At 42.5% G+C, this 19,861-nt stretch overlaps 1 non-coding gene across 1 annotated transcript; it reads right to left on the bottom strand.

The window, feature by feature from the left end:
* Positions 1-2,310: 2,310 nt before the first annotated feature.
* On the bottom strand, positions 2,311-2,474 carry LOC135379991 (U1 spliceosomal RNA). Its single transcript, XR_010419434.1, has one exon. It is a non-coding gene; the product is annotated as a U1 spliceosomal RNA (small nuclear RNA).
* Between the last annotated feature and the right edge of the window lie 17,387 nt (positions 2,475-19,861).

Genomic DNA, 19,861 nt, shown 5'->3' with positions numbered 1-19,861 from the left:
CGTTGCACTTGGAGTGACAGAACATCAAGTCTCCGTCGACATTAGTGAGGTACACGCCCTCGAGGTCAGTCACTCACAACATGGCAACGTAGACGAGGTGTTGCGGTTGCGACTTGCTATAGGAGCACACTACCTAGGTCGCGCCTTGCAATTTATGAATGGTCAATGCGTTGGTACCGACGAGAGCGAAGTGAACGCAATTGGAAGCGGCACACGTTCTCCTTTTTTCTTTTTTTGACCCCATGGGGATGACCTTTCTGAGATTGATGAGAACCCTGTCCGGACTGAGACAAGGTTGATGGCACGAAGCGAGGCGGCCTTGATTTTAGTGGTGCCACCCGTTACTTCGCCAATAAACCGGAGCCATAGACGGACGATGCGAGCTACTCCATCGTTCACCATGAATTTGAGAGATCACATCGAACCGTTAACGATGCCGTCGTGCACATCGACATTTGGGTGATCACGTTGTTTACACTGTAACTTCGTGGTGTGTCGGACGATATTGACGACATAACGAAGTCACTAGAGAGTTTCAGTAGGTCACAAGTCCTCTAGGAAAACGATACAACAAAGGAAGCAGTCAAAACCAAGATCCATAACACGATGGGAGCCACTTCAAAGAAACAAGTGCTTATTATGTTTTAGTAACCACTATCATGAAGACCTTCCACTCAGCTAAATTCCTGTATCGCCGAAACGTTACTTATCAGCCGAGAGGCACAATAAAGAAACAAACGATACTGAGGTAACGCATCGCGAGGGTGAAAGTGTCCCTCTCCACTGATGCTACACTCAAGGTATATCTAAACAGGTGGTCTAGCTCCCATAGGCCCCTGCATCTTCAGAATGACGCCATGATAGAGACCGTCAGCGCCATCCATTGGTTGCGCGGACTACTACGAGTGTAAATAAATGGCGTCAGAGATGACGTCAGCAGTATGAATAATAAGCCTGCATAATTAGCCATGGCACGTTTACTGTCGCACACTTCGTTGGCGTTGTATTCCGTTTCCCTTTTCCTGACCGAACCATACTAATCACCCAGGGCTAGAATGCCAGACGAGAACGGAGAAAAATACATCATATCATTTTTAATGACACAGATTAATTCGAAATACGTACAGTTATCACAGATTTGGCAAATCCAAACAGAAGGGCATCGTGATGACCACACAGAAATTAGGAATGTACATTTGTCCCAGACAGCCATACATACACGTAGTGATTAGACGTTTGCATTTCTGCAAAAAATACTCCAAAAGTCGGGAGACGACATAACTGGACAAAAAAAGTAGAGAATTCCGACTTAACATAACAAAATAACAAGGTTTACTCAGACGTTTCGTCCGTCATGCGACGGACATAATCAGTGCCAAACTGAATGAGACACTACACAAGCGGTCGCTGTTTAAGGAGATGGGAGTATTGTTCGGGAATGGGACCACGGTTTTTGTTACAAACTGAGGGGTTACCACGTATGTGCCAAGACTCTAGAAGCTTTCTGGGTCCCCATCTTTGTCCTCGAGCCAAGGTTATGTTAAGTCGAAGTTCTCTATTTTTTTTGTCCAGTTTGCATTTCTTCAATGAGTGGCCATACTGGGTCCGTTGAAAAAAAGAAAAAGAGAACATGACATCGTTTGCGCGCAGCTCATTCCTCCTAGCACTCACGCCATCATTGCCTGTCGCGCAATGGCGAAATCTGTTCTTTGCGGGGCCAACAACAGGGAATGCATTGTATTCATCTGTTCACACGTGTTAATCTTGGTCTACAACTCCGAGATGTGAATGTTGCTTCCCGTTTAACCCAAAAAGCGTACGAATGCCGTATTACAATGCACGGACACACGGCACGGATACAGAGATGCACGGATAAACGAGCCCACTATGACACATGCACAGGGGAGCAGGATACGGAAACGTACTCGGGTGGTAGATGATTTCGTATATGTGCACGAGTGGAGAAACAGATAGTTTTTCTACATTGAAATTATCAATAACCTATTAGCACACAAACACGCCATGCCCATGTTGTACAGTTGTTTTCTTTTCGTTTCTTGCTTTTTTTTACGATTGTACATTTTCTACCAACACGCAGCATCCCTTATATATAGCTTTGCCAATTGGTCTCATTTGGTATTCTCCCTTGTTTTCGCTACCAGTTTAGATATACCTTGCTACACTTCCGAGCCCAAAAGTGCGTTAAAGTAATGCAATCGCATTTAGTAAAACCAGTATCAAGTCCAGACCAGTCGCACTTGTATCACATTCTCACAACTCAAACTTCCTACTTCTTTTAAATTCAATGTGAGGGGGATAGCGCGTACGCAGTCCCCCACTACAAAAAATTGCATGCCCCATCTGCCCCTGTTTGGGGTAGTGGTAGGAGTCCACCCAAACGCGGTGCAATGGTTAGGCCTCGTCCTGGGGGAGCCCCCTCATTAATCAGGGCTACCCCGGCACCAGGTAAGTATGCCTTCAATACTGTAGCTATGCGGCCCCTTCCGTAGATAGATCGTCGTTGCAGGAGTGTTTTGTCGATTAGACCTTCGCCTACAACCGCATGCGACAAATAGTCACTAAAATTGTGCTGTGCGTTTATGTTCAAAGCACATTATTATGCACGTGTTTCTTAGTTACTATTGATGTATCACACAATATATAAGAAACGTTGTCAGAGGTAGAGTGTGTACCGGCTTGTTGTACTACCGCCCTGCGGAAACAGCGCATTGCAATGTGATAATTTATGCTGCGGTGCCACTCAGATGGTGGATAAGATACATTGCATCTCTGGAAATCGTTGTGTAAATCTACTTCGAATTAACAAGTTTCATCGCCAGGGGCGATACACTACCCCCGTTACCTGCGGTAACCTGGTGAAATTCAAGAATGAGTCATCCCAGAGTGACGTCCGAAGTCTTACGGTGTCCAAAAAGTACTAAAAGCTATTCCCAATTTATATTATTATGTTGCGGTAAAATCAGTGGGAAACAACAATAACGACGACAACAAAAGGTATCATAAATAGTTTTGAGATAAGTTAATTTTTAAAGTTTAAATACAAAAGGGAGCCCTGCGAGCTACTGACCCACAGATCCGCGACCACGCCCATCTCTTCCACTGTTAACCAACCAGTTGTCTTTGCCTGTCATTCCGAAACGGTATCGACGACGAGTACGTATGTACCTCAAGTATACAACCACAGAGGTCAGACTACAACGTGTTGCTCAGGTTTTGTTCGACACTAGGCTTGCGGGATTTACGAGGCTTCTCCCAGACGTCAGTAGTAGGAGGGGGTGTCCTATTAACATGGGGTCCACTCAGCAACCTGGACCCCTGACCCCTGCCCTGAGCCCTGCGCGTATTTTTCCCCGCGCGGCGCGTGTGCGGAGGGTTGTCCGCGCGATTATAACATGCAGAGACATGCAAAGAAGGGTCATACACAAAAAATACGAGTGAAAATATATGCCAATTGTAATGCCAATCAAGTTGAGATATATTTATTAAAGCCAATAGTGCTGGGAATTGTGATGCCAATCAGGTGAAGGAGAAAAACCCAGCCGAGAAACCTTCACAAGCTGTAACAGAGGCGGCGCTCGGGTGGAGGGCTGCTGTGGTGAGCGGAGCGTGACCTGAGGGCTGCGTGCGCGCTTACCCTTCAGCCTGGGTCGACTTCTTTCATCATTTTTCCACCTGGGCCGACTTCACAATTTTTTTCCGGTACAACAGGTGGGCGGCACTCGAGTGGAGGGCTGCTGTTGTGGGCGGAGCGTGGCCGGAGGGCTGCGTGCGCGTTTACCCTCTCACATTTTTGAACCTGGGCCGCCGACTTTCGTCATTTTCCAGCCTGAGCCGACTTGAATCGTAATTTTTTCCAGCTACAACAGGTGTGCAGTAGACTGTTTACATGCAAAAGATAGCCATACACAAAAGTACAAGTGAAAATATATTTATTAAAGTCATTAGTGTCAGAAATTATGTTATGACTCTGCGTGAATGGGAAAAACTTTGCCAAAAATCTGATGCAGAAGAAACACAATACACGTAACAAAGAATATACTTATTAAAGGTACGATACAATGGCATTGAATAGGTATCACAAATCAAACACAATATTTTTTATTAACAGTAATCACAAGTTTTCAATGAATCAGAAAGGATAGAACTTTTAATCAAAGAAAATGTTCTTGATCAATACAATTACAAGTTTTATTATAAAAAGTCTGAGATGTGAGAACCTGATAGATGTAAGTAATTTCAAGCACAATAGCTAAGTTTAATATTCCAACATGACACAAATTTAATTTCTATTGAAGTGAATAGCACAGACATAAGGCAATAATTCAAATCAACACATAGCATTAATATAGAACCAATCATCCAACATGTAGGGAAATAATAGCTACACCATATCAAAACGAGAAACGATCACCACATTTAATCAAAGAAGATATTCTTAATCAATATGATTACAAACTGAATTATAAGTTGTGTTAGAAAAAGTCTAATATTCCTATACGTGAGAACCATGAGTGCAATAGCCGGAAGTTCTGATAGTTGTATGTAATTAACTGTGAACAGCAGAGACCCTGGAGGACTATGGGACACGAACACAAGAGGAAACAAAATCTATACAACTACAAAGAAGTTGTTCTTAATCAAAACAACATAGTAATCTATCATTCAGAAAATCAGAAGAAAAAATCAAACTCATCAGAAAGTAGACGTATTAAAAATGAACTTCACCACATAGCACACTCCTAGCCAACAAACAGAACAAAGAACGACACGAACACAAGAGGAAATAAAATCTAAACCACTACAAAGAAGATATTCCTAATCAAAACAACAGAGTAATCTATCATCCAGAAAATCAGAAGAAAAAATCAAACTCATCAGAAAGTAGACGTATTAAAAATGAACTTCACCACATAGCACGCTCCTAGCCAACAACCAGATCTAATGATATCTGCCCTGATTTGTTGAGGACGGGTGCCGATAGATGTAAGGGGAAATAGCACAGATTTAACACTATAGCACAGACTTAACGCCGAAGAACAGAAGAACACGCGGCGACACGTAAACAGAGGAAAATATTCTATCATTGAACAATCATAAAATCGACCAATATACAATTTTCATTCTAACAAACACTACGAACCTTGATGGAGGTATCCAAGACGTAGGAAATATGCACTGTTTTCACTCTTTTCCTCAAAGTCAGGAGACTTTATGTCTCGATCTATGTGACCATAGCACCACGCATGCTTTATCACTCAAAGGGTTAGGCGCTATATTACTTCGTCCAGCAAACGGGGCGCTCTAGAGGTCAGATAAGAGAGTTCAAAGGCGATATATTTTATTGTGCAGCGCAAATAGCTGTCGATATCACTCGCGGGGGTCACTATCTTTTCGCTTCCTTTCCCTGAAACGGAAATCTTTCGTCAAAGTGGTTGACAAGTCGAATAAGTTTGTAGAGATGCGACATTGTTATTGAACATGTAGAGAAAGTTCAAATTATTAATTGGTAGCAATGATACTCAATCAAAAATGAGAAACAAATTTAATTATGTCAATTTTTGTAATATCTTGCAACAGAAATTTCTAATGAACCACACAGAAATATCAAATGTGAAATGCAACTCAGAGTTATGAGGTACTTACTCCCATCTTAGAGGTACTTACTTATGTCAATCGAACAATGAACAATTGAAACAAATACAAGACAATAATTACTTGGAGCAGTATGTTCACAACTCATAGAATATCAGTCGAGTGAATACTTGAAACAAAATCAAAACAATAATTCTCACGACAGGTGGAGATTATAGCATTCTAAACCAGATAATAAAATTTTAATCAATAAAATAAACATAGATATGCTTTTAATTAAGTGTAGATGTGCACTTGAAAACAGAAGAGACAATTGCTCTACATTGAAAAGATGGACAGATTTTGTACTCGATACCATAAGTCATGGGAAGGTGTGATCAAAAACTGCTTCGAAAAGGAGGAGCCGCGAAACCATTTCATTATCGCTGCATTTCAATACGTCCTAGACATGGTCGTATTCGGAGAAATGGTACAAACTACAGAACTGAAGGTGCAAGAATTTATGTGCCGAATCTACAATACTTATAAAAATATCTGCACATCAACGTCGGAAGGGCCACTGGGATTGATGGCGGAGTTTTTGAGGTTTGCCAACGAAGAATTGAAATACACTAGACCAGATGTAATTGTAATCACGGCGACAACATAGCGCCTGCGTTAATCAACGCTGGAAGCGCCCAATAATCAGAATAAACTATTTAATGTATTCGGAATTCATCAATGAAGACAACAAACGAAAACTTCAGAGTTTGAAATAGAACTGTAATTTATCGAAATAAACAAGTGTATAACTGAAACAATAAATGTAATCTTTGTCATCATTATAATGAATTCTACGCATCGTAACGAAAACAGCTTATGATTAGATTGAGCGGTCAGTCAGAGCGGTACGTGGCATGGCAGGGAAGGCCTTAATGAAGAACTGTACGGGCAGCTGGCAAACAAAACCAAGTATTTTTTCCAGGATTTGAGGCGTTTATGAAGTACTCGCCCTCCCTCTATTACCGCTGTACTTTGCATAACAGACAAGAGCAACATGGATATTGGCACGTTGAAGAGAACAGTTAAAACACGGGATTTATTTTGTCCAAAACAAATCGCAAAATCGACGAATGCAGCTGCGGTACCATACAGTGTGATCTCCCAATAGCTTTCGTCAGGCACGCTTACTCTGAAACATAGGTCTGGATATGGCCTACGCAGTGAAAAAGCCCGGAATCTTCTGTACCTTCGCGATATTTTATGCATAATAGTTAAATACCCGAATAATACAGTACCGAATATATTTAAACACGAAATATTTTTCGATGTTGTAGAGTGCGATTTACCTCCAGTATATTAGACATGAAGTGCACAAATGCCAAGGAACCAGCAAGGTACGTTTTTTGCAAGTAACAAGTGGACGTCATGAACATCCAGGACTACAAGAGACAACAATATCTGCTCGTGTCCTAATTTATCTTCTATAGGAGTTCTGCCTGCCCACGAATAAATCAGCAAAATGAAGGTGTTCGCTACTGCATTTGTGGCTGCCGTTTTATTAGGTGAGGTAACCTCTTCCTTTGCATAGTGCTTTATCATTACTCAGCCGACAATTTCGACACAGTTTAGTGTAATTCAACTTGAAGTTCCACCCAATTGAAGTTATATGGCTATCGAAAGAAAATAGTAATTAAGCTTGTGAATTTCTGCTCATGAAATCGGTCCAAGTAGCACGATTCCATTAGCTCCATGCTTGACTCATTTCACTTCGCTACTGTACCGAAAGCGTTTGATACCTGATCAATACCATAATATCAGATCCAGTACATCTGATGATGACTCTGATTTCTCTGCAGTAGTGATCTGCAGTTTCGCAATCCAGAAAGGAGATCTACCGGCATCTCCAGCATCAACACAAGTAGCGTAAAAAAAGGAAAAAAAAAGTACTCTGTCGAAGCTGAGCAAATGCGCGTTTACATAGTAGTTACGTAGTTAGCGCAATTGCTATTTGTAAAGTTTCTGCTCACTTGGCCTGATTGCGGCTTTACATCCTTAAATGTTTTGCAACTTGAGTAGGAAGGGCACCACATAATTGTGAGCATATGACGTAGAATTACCATTTTTCGCACAGGAAAAATTATATGGCGTGACTCGCGATGACTTATCGTGATTGCAGAGTACACCTTCAGTATGCCATTCTATGGAAAACTTCATCCTAAGGAGCATGCAGAGGGTTATTTTTCGCGATCTCGCATATTTCGCTCTTTCTCTGAACTCGGTATGCCCGTAATCTGCCTGGCTACAAAACATTTAGTCACTCTCGCCTTTGTTCATTCTTCTGTTTTTATGTCCTTACTCACTTCCAGGTATATTAAGCGCCGTTCCTGCATCCTTGGATTGCTCGGTATGAGATTGTTGTGCCTGTTCTGGAAGCTTGTAAACAGGAAATGACTGCAAATCCTTTATTGAAACCGCTGTGGCTCCCAGAGGACGCACCCGCCCCACTCGATTCAAACAACGCTACCCATCATCGTGCTTTTTGCTGGTATGTGTACACGAGATCGATTCAAACCTGAATTTCAGCGCGAAATGCTGTGCAGCTCCGCATGAAAACAAAATATCTTATCAATACATCTCATTTCAATCCTGTTGTGGTGCTACCAAGCAATGCACTTGGAAGACTGAGCTACTTGAATATGCCAGATGGTCTCTACAATATTTATTGCTACACTGATACCCGTGCTACTTTTCTCCTGTCTCCTTCTAAAACCAGCTCGACGCTTGTATGATCAGAGCGTTAAAACAAGCTTCGGCAGTGCATATTGAATAAGATGATGCAAATTAAACAAACTACGCGACGCCAATTCAGTGAAAGGCTGCTACAAAATCCCTTCATTGATTTGAGTTTTCTTGGGTGAAGTCGGGGTCTGCAACTAGTGATGACCATATGTTGACAACTGGAAAAGCGCGCTTCCCGTTTATGAAGTCTAATTCACCAATACTATGTTTGTCGTAGCGCTACTCATCTGGGCTCCAGCTGCAGTAGAAGACACCTGGGAGTGCAGTGTCCTGTCCTTGTCGAAGAGGTGGAACGCACGGCGAACGAAGATCTCAAGCGTATCTTCCCAGACAAGACATGCGATCTCACCCCATGCTAAGTGCTGATAAGCGCATATCCTGCGTGATGAAGCCAGACATATTTACAAGAGGGATATCCCGGAGGCAGGAAGAATAAACAACTTGAAAAGCGAGCATGTGGTTTGAACTTCAATGGCCATCTACTGTACGAATGTACTTTTGTGAGCAACTTGACACTGATGAACAAATTAGAATGGTGAAAGCGAGGTGCTGTACTGTAGAAAGAGGCAACATTTCCTTTAGTTTGAGGAACATACCAGACGAAGCACAAGACTCAAACAGCAATAAAGCTTTAATGCAGATGACGCAGTGCAAAGCATAGGGTGTGGGGGAAAAGGAGTGCGGAATAACATTGGGTTCCGCAAGCCCGGCACAGGGGCAGTCAAGGACAGAAATAAAGTTATACCAATATGTTTTTCGAAATATTTCTTCACATTTCTTTCCGTGACGACTGAACCAACCGCCGCCACCGCTTCTGGTTTTAAAGGAGAACGAGGTTCTCGCCCTTCCTGCGGCGGTGCGCTGCAACAGTCTGTAGCAGAGCAGGGGAGACGGCAAAGTTTATTTACTTACTTATTTATTTACACAATACTGCAGGCGACTAGTATCCTAGCAAGAATCCATTCACTGTTTAAATGTACACGACATACCACATACTGAAAAAACATAAGTAATGACAAAAACGCAATTATATTATATCAGCCACATAAATGAAACGTTAAATATGCTTCACATGGTCAAGATAAGTGTTCAGGCTACCCGAGAAGATTAGTACGTCCTACGGTATCTCATTCCAATCGGCGATTGATCTTACAAAAATCAGCTCTTGACTCTGTTTGTACGGGCGTTATTTTAAGTTCATGTCGTGTATGTCTGGTTTCTGACTTGGATAAATACAGGTCGGGGAGTATGACTAACTTGTGGTTGTACAGTAGGAATATAAAGTGAAGTCTTCATTTAAGTCTTATATAAATTTAAGTCTTCAAACAGATCATTTATGTAAACGAAGAATAGCAGATGCCCTAATACTGCAACTTGAGGGATTCCAGGAGCCTTCTAAGGAGCTTGACAATACACCATCTATATGAACTAATTGCGTGCAACAGGTCAAGTATGCTTCAGTGCGACACCTATACATTGGAATTTTAGGAGGAGCTTGTTGTTGGGAGCCTTGTGGAAGGCTTTGGAGTTGTCAGGAAGAATTACGTCTACCTGTCCGCCTTTATCGAGAACTATAGTAAACTCGTGAACCGTAGTTACTAGTTGAGTAAGCGTAAAATATCCTCGCCTGAATTCATGCTCAAACTCTGGCAGAATGTCGTGTTCGTTCCAAAATTATGTTACAGACTTGGCTATTATATGTTCCTAATACGTACGTGTGGCAGATGTTAAAGATATGGGTCGTTAATTCTGAATGTGTGACGGGTCGCCCTTCTTGAATACTTGTATTACTCGTGCAACTCGCCAGTCGACTGGGACCGCACTGTAAGTGGGGGAAGTCCGGATGTTACTATAAAGAAATTGCCAGAGCATCAGCATATCGACGTAAAACCATGTTTGGAATGTTTTCTGGACCAATCGAGCTCTCGATATCCAAATTCAGGAGCATGAAAAGTAGACCAGAATATATGACTCCAATATTTAGTTGTGACTCGTATTCCTCTACGATGGGTTGGATATCCATATTGCTATCACTGAAAACACTCTGGAAGTATCCGTTACGTATACCGGCTATATATTGTTTATCAGTTATGATGGTGCCGTTATGTGTAATCTGTTCGGTACGCTTCTTGTTATCTGGAAAATAGTGTCACAATTTTTTCGGGCTTTGTTCCGCGAAAGTGGAAAGTCTGTCTGATAAGAAAACTTCTTTCTATTGTCACAACTTCGCGTGTAAAGGCGCTTGAAGTAACTGCTGTTCTGTTACATTGTAATTTTTCACCAGGATATGCGGCATTGTGTCATTTCGTCTATCCAGTGTACTCTCTAGATACGCTAGTTTGTGTGTCCGATATTCCCACATCGGTAGAATTGAAATGCTCTTAATAGAATTGCTATAATGAAGACGAGTCTAACAAGGAGGAGCACGTATTCGTTACTCTAGTAGGTTCGTTAACGTTCTGTGTTAAGCCATAAGCGAATGCAATATCTAGAAGGATTTAGGAACTCTGTGCTTCACTGTTGCCACTCCTAAGAGCGTTCTGACAACGAGCGTTCTTCGGAGCGTTCTTCAGCGTTCCAGTCAATTTCTCCAAGGTTAAAATTACGAACAATCAAAACTTTTTGGCTTCGATGGTGGCTCACATAATCATATAATTCTTGCACAAATTGCGGCAACGACTTCGGAGGCCTATATACCCCAATTATTACACACGCATTATCTGAATAATTTATTCCACAGCACATACGTTCATACACAACAATTTGCTGTGGGCCGGTTTCACGTCAGTTCATGCAGGGAGGTCCCATCGACCTCTTGGATTTTCATTATTTTTTATATTTAGAAACCCATCGTACATGATGACCAACAGCGGTAAAATGAATAATTTCTACGGAATAGTTTTCGCGCAAAATCCGGCCCTGAATTCGAGTGTTTCAGTTTTGACGTGTTTGCACACGTATATCTCCCGAGTCTTAAAAGGTACTGCAGGGAAATTTTTTTATGCTGTAGTATGCCTACAGGCTAGCAGACCGAGAGCAAATTTTGGCGCACAGGAGCAATGATCTGTGATATAAAAAATGGCGAACATGCTCCCTCGTGCGGTTTTGTTCCAACTTCGACGCGTGATTTCTCCGGCTGCTGATATTCCTCACTACCATATTTTGTGTCACTTCACTCAACATTTAATGCTCTTTCATTTGTTATAATAATCGCGCGCGTATACCCCCTACAAGTATCTGTTGAAACAGGCAAATGTTAAGGTATATTTCGAAAAAACAAGGATTCTGAGCGTCCGTTTCTCGAAAGATCCCCTTTTTATTTCTTTTATAATTTGCCAGGACATGGCCTGATGTTAGACCTTTCATCTTACGTAAAAAAAATCTGCTTCAAAAGACGTACACTGGCGATTAGCGCGTTAAAACGCGGCCCTAGTCTGCGTGTGTCCGTGTCGGAGCCCGGCTGTCGGTACCGCGGGATGGCCGGCCTCGTGTCGATGCTCCCTTTCTCTGAGCAAGGTTGTCTGGCCTTAGCCTTACCTGAGCAATTCGTCGGCAAACTTTTGACGTCCTGCTGAAGAAATAATTCACTTCTGGGGATTAGTTATTTCTAACAAAGCATCGGAATGAAATCCTACGTTGCCGTAAAGCCGTATTTCGACGGCTAGATCAAACTTAATGGTCAGCGAAGGTAAAACCTCACTCTTGCAAGCTCCGTACACGGCAATACCAATACTCTACAAATAAATATCGACTTAGGAATTGCTTTTTCCAGAGTTCCAACAAGTTCCTGCGAAGCTTGCTTTACTTCATTTTACGATATTTTTAAGTTATGCAGAGTGCTTTTAGCACAAAATGCGTGTTCTGTGCTGAACTTGCAGCAGTACATTTCTTCTCAGAGCTAGGGAAGTGGACGGGTTCTGGCATTTGGCGTAGTTACATTAGAGGCTTTCAGAGCAGAGCCATACGGGAGACGCACCTAATGCACTTCGATTTCGCTCAAAATTGGATAGTAGCCATGCCTAGCGAAATACAAGCGTGCCACTGTGGAAAACAGATTTCCATATTCACATATGGGCTAACAGCTGGCACGGAAACGCACAGTTTTGGTGTGGTGAGCGAAGACTTCTGTCACGATTCAGCAAAGTGTTAGCTTTCATAGCTATTGAAGAACGTCTTGACGAGAATGTTCCTCTTGCAGCTAATGATTTACGTGTCAGATGGAGCGGCGAGCCATTTTAGAAATCGGCATAGGCTCTATGAGCTCTCCAAATCTACTTTTGCGAACGCGACATAACTGTTCAGGAACAGGCCACGACAGAAGTGCGTGTGACAGTATCGGTGCACAGGATCGGTGTGACAGGAATCAAGCACCATGCCACGACACCTAATTTGCGTTCACCCGAGCAAGACATCATCTTAGAGTCACAAAATATGATAACGTGCTTGCCATAACACTTAACGCGCGTCCATTTACTCCACGTACGGGCTGAAGCAATGGGTACACCTATACCGCATCAAAGTGGCATACATGATTCGCATGCGTGGCAAAGCAAGACACCGGAGTGTAGGCCGAGAAACATTCATAGCTAGTAACGTGGACAGTGAGTGCAGAAGAGTGACGTTTTCATACAAAGTGAGTGAAATCATTTCACGCTGTCATTGCAAAATACTGCTTTTTCGGAGTCTTGTAAATACATCGACATAAACTACCACTTTTGATTGCACAAAGTTATCCTTTTCTTCTACGACATCGACAGGAGGCCCGCCATCCCGCGGTACCGGCAGCCTGGCTCCGACAAGAACGCACGCAGACTAGGGCCGCGTTTTAACGCGCTAATCGCCAGTGTAATCTTTTGAAGCAGAATTTTTTTACGTAAGATGGAAGGCCTAACATCGGGCCGTGTCCTGGCAAAATATAAATGAAAGAAAAAGGGGCCTTCTTGAGAAACGGACGCTCAAAATCCTTGTTTTTTCGAAATATACTTTAACATTTGCCTGTTTCAGGACAGGGTAATTCCATTTTAAATCGACCAAGGTCCGCCGATGACATTTTTTTTGATTTCAGTGAAAAAAAATATATGTTGGAAACGACCTCAGGTGAAGACGAAAGCAGATTCCCGGAGCTTCCTACGATCAACCAGTCAACAGTTGGAGAGGGGGTGAGGTAGCGCCGTCTTCGCGTCGTGATTTTTTCTCGACACTTTGCAGTCTTACTGATGCTATTTCATTCGCGTCATAGCCCTCATAGGTAACACACGTAAAGTATGGGTATTCTAGTATACCTGTACGGAGTGAAAACGGTGTCACTTTGAAGGGACGCTGAAGAAAAAATGCCAAAATCAGCAGATATGACAAAAAATGCACATTTGTTAGCGCTCATAGCTCCTCGACGGCAGGTCAGATATTCGGAAATGAAGAACGCTTTTAAGTTGCAATCTTTCCTCTGTCGTTCAGTATATCGAAAACCATTCGAACCCGTTTAGTTGCCTCGAGAGATGTCAGTAAAGTAAGGTGAGAGCAGAAAATTGCCCATGTTTGGTATGGCATACCCCAGCCGCTGCAATACTTATTTTAATAATTTTGCGGTTACTGAAAGCCCAACATATCCTCTAAATCTAGCTGCAAAAATATGTTGCACTATTTTAGTAGGTTGAACGCAACGAAATTTTTTCTGTGCCCACGTCTCGCCGTTGCGGCCTTGCACTCCGACTCAACTTTCGAGCGGCACACCATCGCGCGTTACCCATTTCACAGGGCCTTCGGTCTCCTTGATGTTGCACTGATTCCCGCCGCTGGCATTTATTTGTAGATATATCCACGTCGGCATTCTTATTTACGTGCAACCCTTTTATATGCCGCTGCGAGACCAGCAGATGGCGTCTGCCTATTATGCCGCAGCGACTGAGAGTGGAGTACTGACTGACAATACGTAGCTGAGTATAGTAACAACTTTTGAAACAGTTTTGTCGATACTGCACAGGGTGTGCGCTAAAAAAATATGTACTGGGAAGTGCTAGCAAGTGGCTCATTGCTGGAGGTGCCGTCTTTATTACAGCCGCAAGAAGAAGTAACAAAAAACTTTCGTTAGCTTAACTTATATTACAGTAACTTACGTTAAGCATTAACTTACATTACATAGGTAGCATATGCATCCCCTGAGCCCCGACATTATTTGGTCAATAAGAGGAAGGTCGCACCACGCCAGACCAGGCGAACCCTTGTCGGTAGAATGCGCCCCTCATTCTTTTTATTAATATATGTCACAAATAGATGTCACGATAATTTCTATCGCAGAAAGGCATGGTACCTATGTTTTTATTACTTCTTTGTGCGGATGAAATAAAGACGGCACTTCCAGCAATCAGCCACTGGTAGCGCTTCCCAGTACAAAATTTAATTAAAAAAATTAACACCTTGTGCGGTATTAACAAAAGTTGCTGCTATACTCAGTTACTCCAGTGAGTATTCTACTCTCAGTCGCTGCGGCATAATACACAGACGCCATTGATGTTGGTCTCGCAACGGCATATAAAAGGGTTGCTCGTAATTAAGAATGCCAACGTGAACATATCCACAAACAAGAGCCAAACAAGAGCCAGCAGCGGGAATCAATGCGACATCAGGAAGACCGAAGGCAAGTGCAATTTGAAACGCGCGACGGCGTGCTGACTTGCTGGGTTTACTGACATCTCTTTCGGCAACGAAACTTTGACTTTCATTATATTGAACGATCGAGGAAAGATTGCGCATTAAAAGCGTACTTCATTGACGGATATCTAACCTGTCGTCGACGAGCTATGAGCGCTGAAAAATGTACTATTTTTGTCATATCTGCTGACTTTGGCATTTTTTTCAGCGTCCCTTTAAAGTGACACCATTTTCACTCCGTGCAGGTATAGTAGAGTGCCCAGACTTTATGTGTGCTACCTATGAGGGCTGTGACACGAATGCAATGGCATCACTAGGGCTGCAAAATCGCGAGAAAAAATCGCGTCGCGAAGACGGCGCCACCTTATCCCCTCTCCATCTGTGGACTGGTTGATTGTAGGAAGCTCCGGGAACCTGCTTTCGTCTTGACTTGAGGTCGTTTCCAACATATATTTTTTTCACTGAAATTAAAAAATGTCATCTGCGGACCTTGGCCTATTTAAAATTGAATTACCCAGCGGATACCTGTAGGTTGTATATGCACGATATATATACCAGATGAAAGAGCATTAAAAGCTGAGTGAAGCGATACCAAATAGGGTAGTGAGGAATATCTACAGTCAGAGAAATCACGCCTCGAAGTTGGAACAAAACCGCACGAGAGAGCATGTTCGGCATTTTTTATATCACACAACGTTGCTCCAGCACGCCAAAATTTGCGCTCGGACTCCTGGCCTGTAGGCATACTAAAGCATAAAAAAAAATTCACTGGAGTATCTTTTAAGACTCGGGAGATATACGCGTGCAAACACGGCAAAACTCAAACACTCGAATTCAGGGCCGGATTTTCTGTATTTTCTGCGCGAAAACTATTCCGTAGAAATTATTCATTTTACCGCTGTTGGCCATCATGTACGATGGGCTTCTAAATATAAAAAAATAATGAAAATCCAAGAGGTCGATGGGACCTCCATGCCTGAACTGACGTGCCTGTGGTGTAAATGACTCAATTCCGTGTTTTACCAAGATGACAACACCACGCCCTCTAGGTACACCATCTCTGCTATAAACCTTGTAGGATGGTGGAAATACAATGGAATCTCTGTGTGCCGAGTTAAACCATGTCTCAGTGATTATAACAGTGATTATAACAACATGGGGATAATAGCATAGCAAAACATGGTCAAGTTTTTCACATTTGTTCACAATGCTCTCAGCATCGAGACATACAAACCGAAGGGCTTTCTTATTCTCACGTTGTCACTTAGAATTTGAGGAAGGTAATTTCACTGCAGTACACGCATTTTTATGGTCATCTCAAACGTATAAGGCATCATCAACATACAGTTTGTCATGAATCAGCTTTTACTTCGCATCCATTTTTCTTTTCCTCGACGGCACATTACCATAAACACTTCCTTTTACGAAGTGTTTCTCGCGAAAAATCATCTCTAATGTAGAACTTGGCTTCCTTCAGTTTGTTCGCGTTCCTGGAACTCACGAATAACCGGCCGGTCGCCTTTTACCCTCCCAAGCGGTGGGTCCTACTAAGAGACTTGCGTGTTACTCCTGGCCTCTCTTCGAACAGCTCTTTAATAACTTTATTTTTCAAGTCAGTTGACTCTTTACTACTTTTTGATATGGCGTGAACAATCAGGTTTGAACGCCGGCATCTGTCTTAAAGGGCGACTAGCTTACCGTCATGACCCTTGCAAAGAGCAAACAACGACAAGCACGTAAAAAGTGCAATGTTCGCAAACATGCATGTATGCATACCACATGTAGACAAGGTGCGCATGTATTGTGCATGCAAAGAAATATTGCGGCACCGTGCGTTGTACAACATGGAAAATATCTATGTCGTGCATCCTGTTCCTTAGAAGAACGTAGGACCCAGCAACTGCACGAGACATTTAGTCTACATCCTGTTTCCTGAAGCCCTGCATGTAGCTGTGATAGTCGACACTCGACAAGTGATATCTGAACGTACATTGTACATCCTGTTTGTGAAAGCCTAACATAAAACTCATTAACGTTTCCTCTTAGGGGGTCACGTACGGAAATGTGATAGCCGAACCCGGCAAACCATAGTTAGGCATAATGATGTAATGGCAGCTGTTATGGATGGCGAATTCTGAATTTTGATTTTCGTCACGAAACAACGAAGCGAAGAGGAGAACGTGGACAGTGCATGTCTAATCACGCGGAACGCCTTCGAACAGATTCATTCTTTATTTTTTTACTGGGTTCAGACGGATTAAAAGGCATTCGCAGTGTCGTGCACTTTGAGCCTTCCTCGTTAGTAACCTTCTTAACGTTGCCGACTGCCATTCCTTAGTGATATCGAAACCCGGGAATATCAAGATACCAACACAATGAAGCGACAATGTGACAGTGGAATGGCTCAAGGTAAAACGCGTGGTCCTGCGTGGCAAGTAATGTTGTACGCGTTTCCGAAATATGGTATCGATATGGAATCCGATATCGATTCTTCTTTTTGAAGGTAACGGACTACCGCGACCGTTACTATAAAATAACGCGATACTTTGCCCGACACTTTGCTGGAAATATGAAGAAGATGCAACGTCGAAATGTCGCTGATGCGAATGCTCCATTGGTATAATGGCGGATTGGGAGACGACAGTTTTACAGCAAAAAAACCAACATATTTATTACATAGCTTGGGTAGATTGGTTGACTTTTATCAATAGACAAGTTTTCTTCTCTCATCTTAGAAGGCCATAGGTTCTCCGGGAACTAACAGAGATATGACAACTACTCTAGTGTGAGACCCACATATATCCTTCGGAAAGTCTTCGGAACAACCTGGGAAAACCTCAGACAGCACAGCCGGTGTCAGTATTCGAATCCGTGTCACCTTCCAATCTCGGCGTGCAAAGTGATCATGCTAACAACCATTCCACGAGAGCCTGTCTCAAGGGTGTTGCAGTACTCATCTCGAAATGTTTTTGAAGACAAAACTACGATGTGAGAAATTATGCGATGAGCGATATTTATCTGTAGGGAACCTCCGTCAGCTCCTACAAATAATTTTGCGAACTGTTTATTCTAAAAGCGTATTTCAGATGTACCCCATTGTATCGAAAGGTACCATTCCCTAGCATACTAAATTCTTTACTGCTAGTAGCTAAAAAAGGTGAAAAGCAGTCCTTTCGAGACGCGCAAATTACCGTTCTATGAGCTATTACCATTGTATTAAGGAATACGTTCCGTATTGGAATGGAGTAAATGCGCCATGAGCTCTCTCTTTCTGGCAGAGAATGTTACATTGGCTTGGCAAACTTCGGAGTGGAATTCGCGAGATTACTTGTCTTTCAATTGAAATCTGATAAACCACTTATTGTTCATGGCAAACGCTCGCTGCAACTAAATATCATTTTACAGCGGCAGCTGTATATGCGGAGATGAGCATCTGATAGCGTGCGTGCGCTGTCCGTCACAGATAGCGCTTTCACCTTCTCGTTGTTTCTGGCTCGCTGTGCTTTCTGTACTTCTGGGTCTTCTTTCCCCTTCCGCTTCTGCATGTCTAGCCTTGTCTTCTACACTCATTTGAGGGGATATATGTATTAAGAAAGATAGAAATAAAAAGGACAAAGCTCTTCTATGCTGGTCTGCCTGTGCTTGTTGTGCCTTCTCTTCTCCGATCATCCGGGCTCTCTTTTCTCGTTTCACCGCTCAGAGTAGCTGTCTTTGTATTCCAGCTGCGGGTACCACAGGTAGCACAGCTACTCCATTTTTGAAAACGAAACTGTTTTTTGCGTTTTTGCGTGGAATAATTTCTACGTGAACAAGGTTTGAAATAAAATAAAATGGATTTTCTCATTTTTCGACCACAAGTGCCGCAAGGTCGTAGTTCAGATAAAAATCACGGAAATATTTCATTCGGTAGAACAGAAATTCCGCTGCATGATTCTAAGAAAATGGGAAACCGCTACGTGGGATACGCTGGAAAATATTATTATTCTTATTATCATTATTTCTTGTTTGTTTGTGTGTGTGTAGTGGACCGCAGTTGGCACTGAAGGGCTAGGGATATGTTGAAGTACAGATTCTAGGCAGGCTCCATGCAGAACCACTGCGCCAGGGACCAGCTCTGCGGGTGATAATATTTCCTTGATATCTTAATCGCTTTTTTTTATCATGTCGATTTGTGTGTGTCTGATGATTTTGTTAATGTATCTTCTATTTAAATTCCAAATAAGATGCAAATGCTAGGTGAAATTCCTCTTTACTCATAAGAACACTTTACTTGTGAAAGTCACATCGTTAACATTTACATATAAGGAAGGTAACTTATGAAACAATTACTCCGCAGCACACTTAAGGCATATTTCTGGTTGCTACTTTTCGTCAAAGTGAATGGCGTGAACACCGTATCAGATGTTAGTTACATCCGTCCATCCATCTTCACCTAGCTAAGCGGCCTGTTATCAAGAATTTTGAAGGAGTTCCCATAGTGTTCAAATATTTCCGTTTTACCATAAGTTGTAAGCTTGTTCGCCTTTTAATACACAAAATGAAGTCAGATGTCATCAAGATTTATTCAGTTCATCCAGGAATAATACGGTGTGCCATCTAGATATTCATTCCTTGAAAGTTTCCACTGCAACGGGCTCCGTTTCCTAAAGACAACCCTTCCCTCCCTCATATTCTCCACGCCAACTTTGCCGATCATGTCGTGCAAATTTTTAATCACAACAGCCAATAAGAAACAAGTAGCGTACCGTACTTCGTGTCATTGTACCCGTGAGGAAGTGTGAGAAGGAACTTCCGTATAAAAGGCAGGAACGGCCCCTCG

The sequence above is a fragment of the Ornithodoros turicata genome, chromosome 1 (genome assembly GCF_037126465.1).
Source record: "Ornithodoros turicata isolate Travis chromosome 1, ASM3712646v1, whole genome shotgun sequence".
NCBI classification, from domain to species: Eukaryota; Metazoa; Arthropoda; class Arachnida; order Ixodida; family Argasidae; genus Ornithodoros; species Ornithodoros turicata.
The sequence above is the reverse complement of the archived record's forward strand: the minus strand, read 5'-3'. Positions and strand labels throughout refer to the sequence as shown.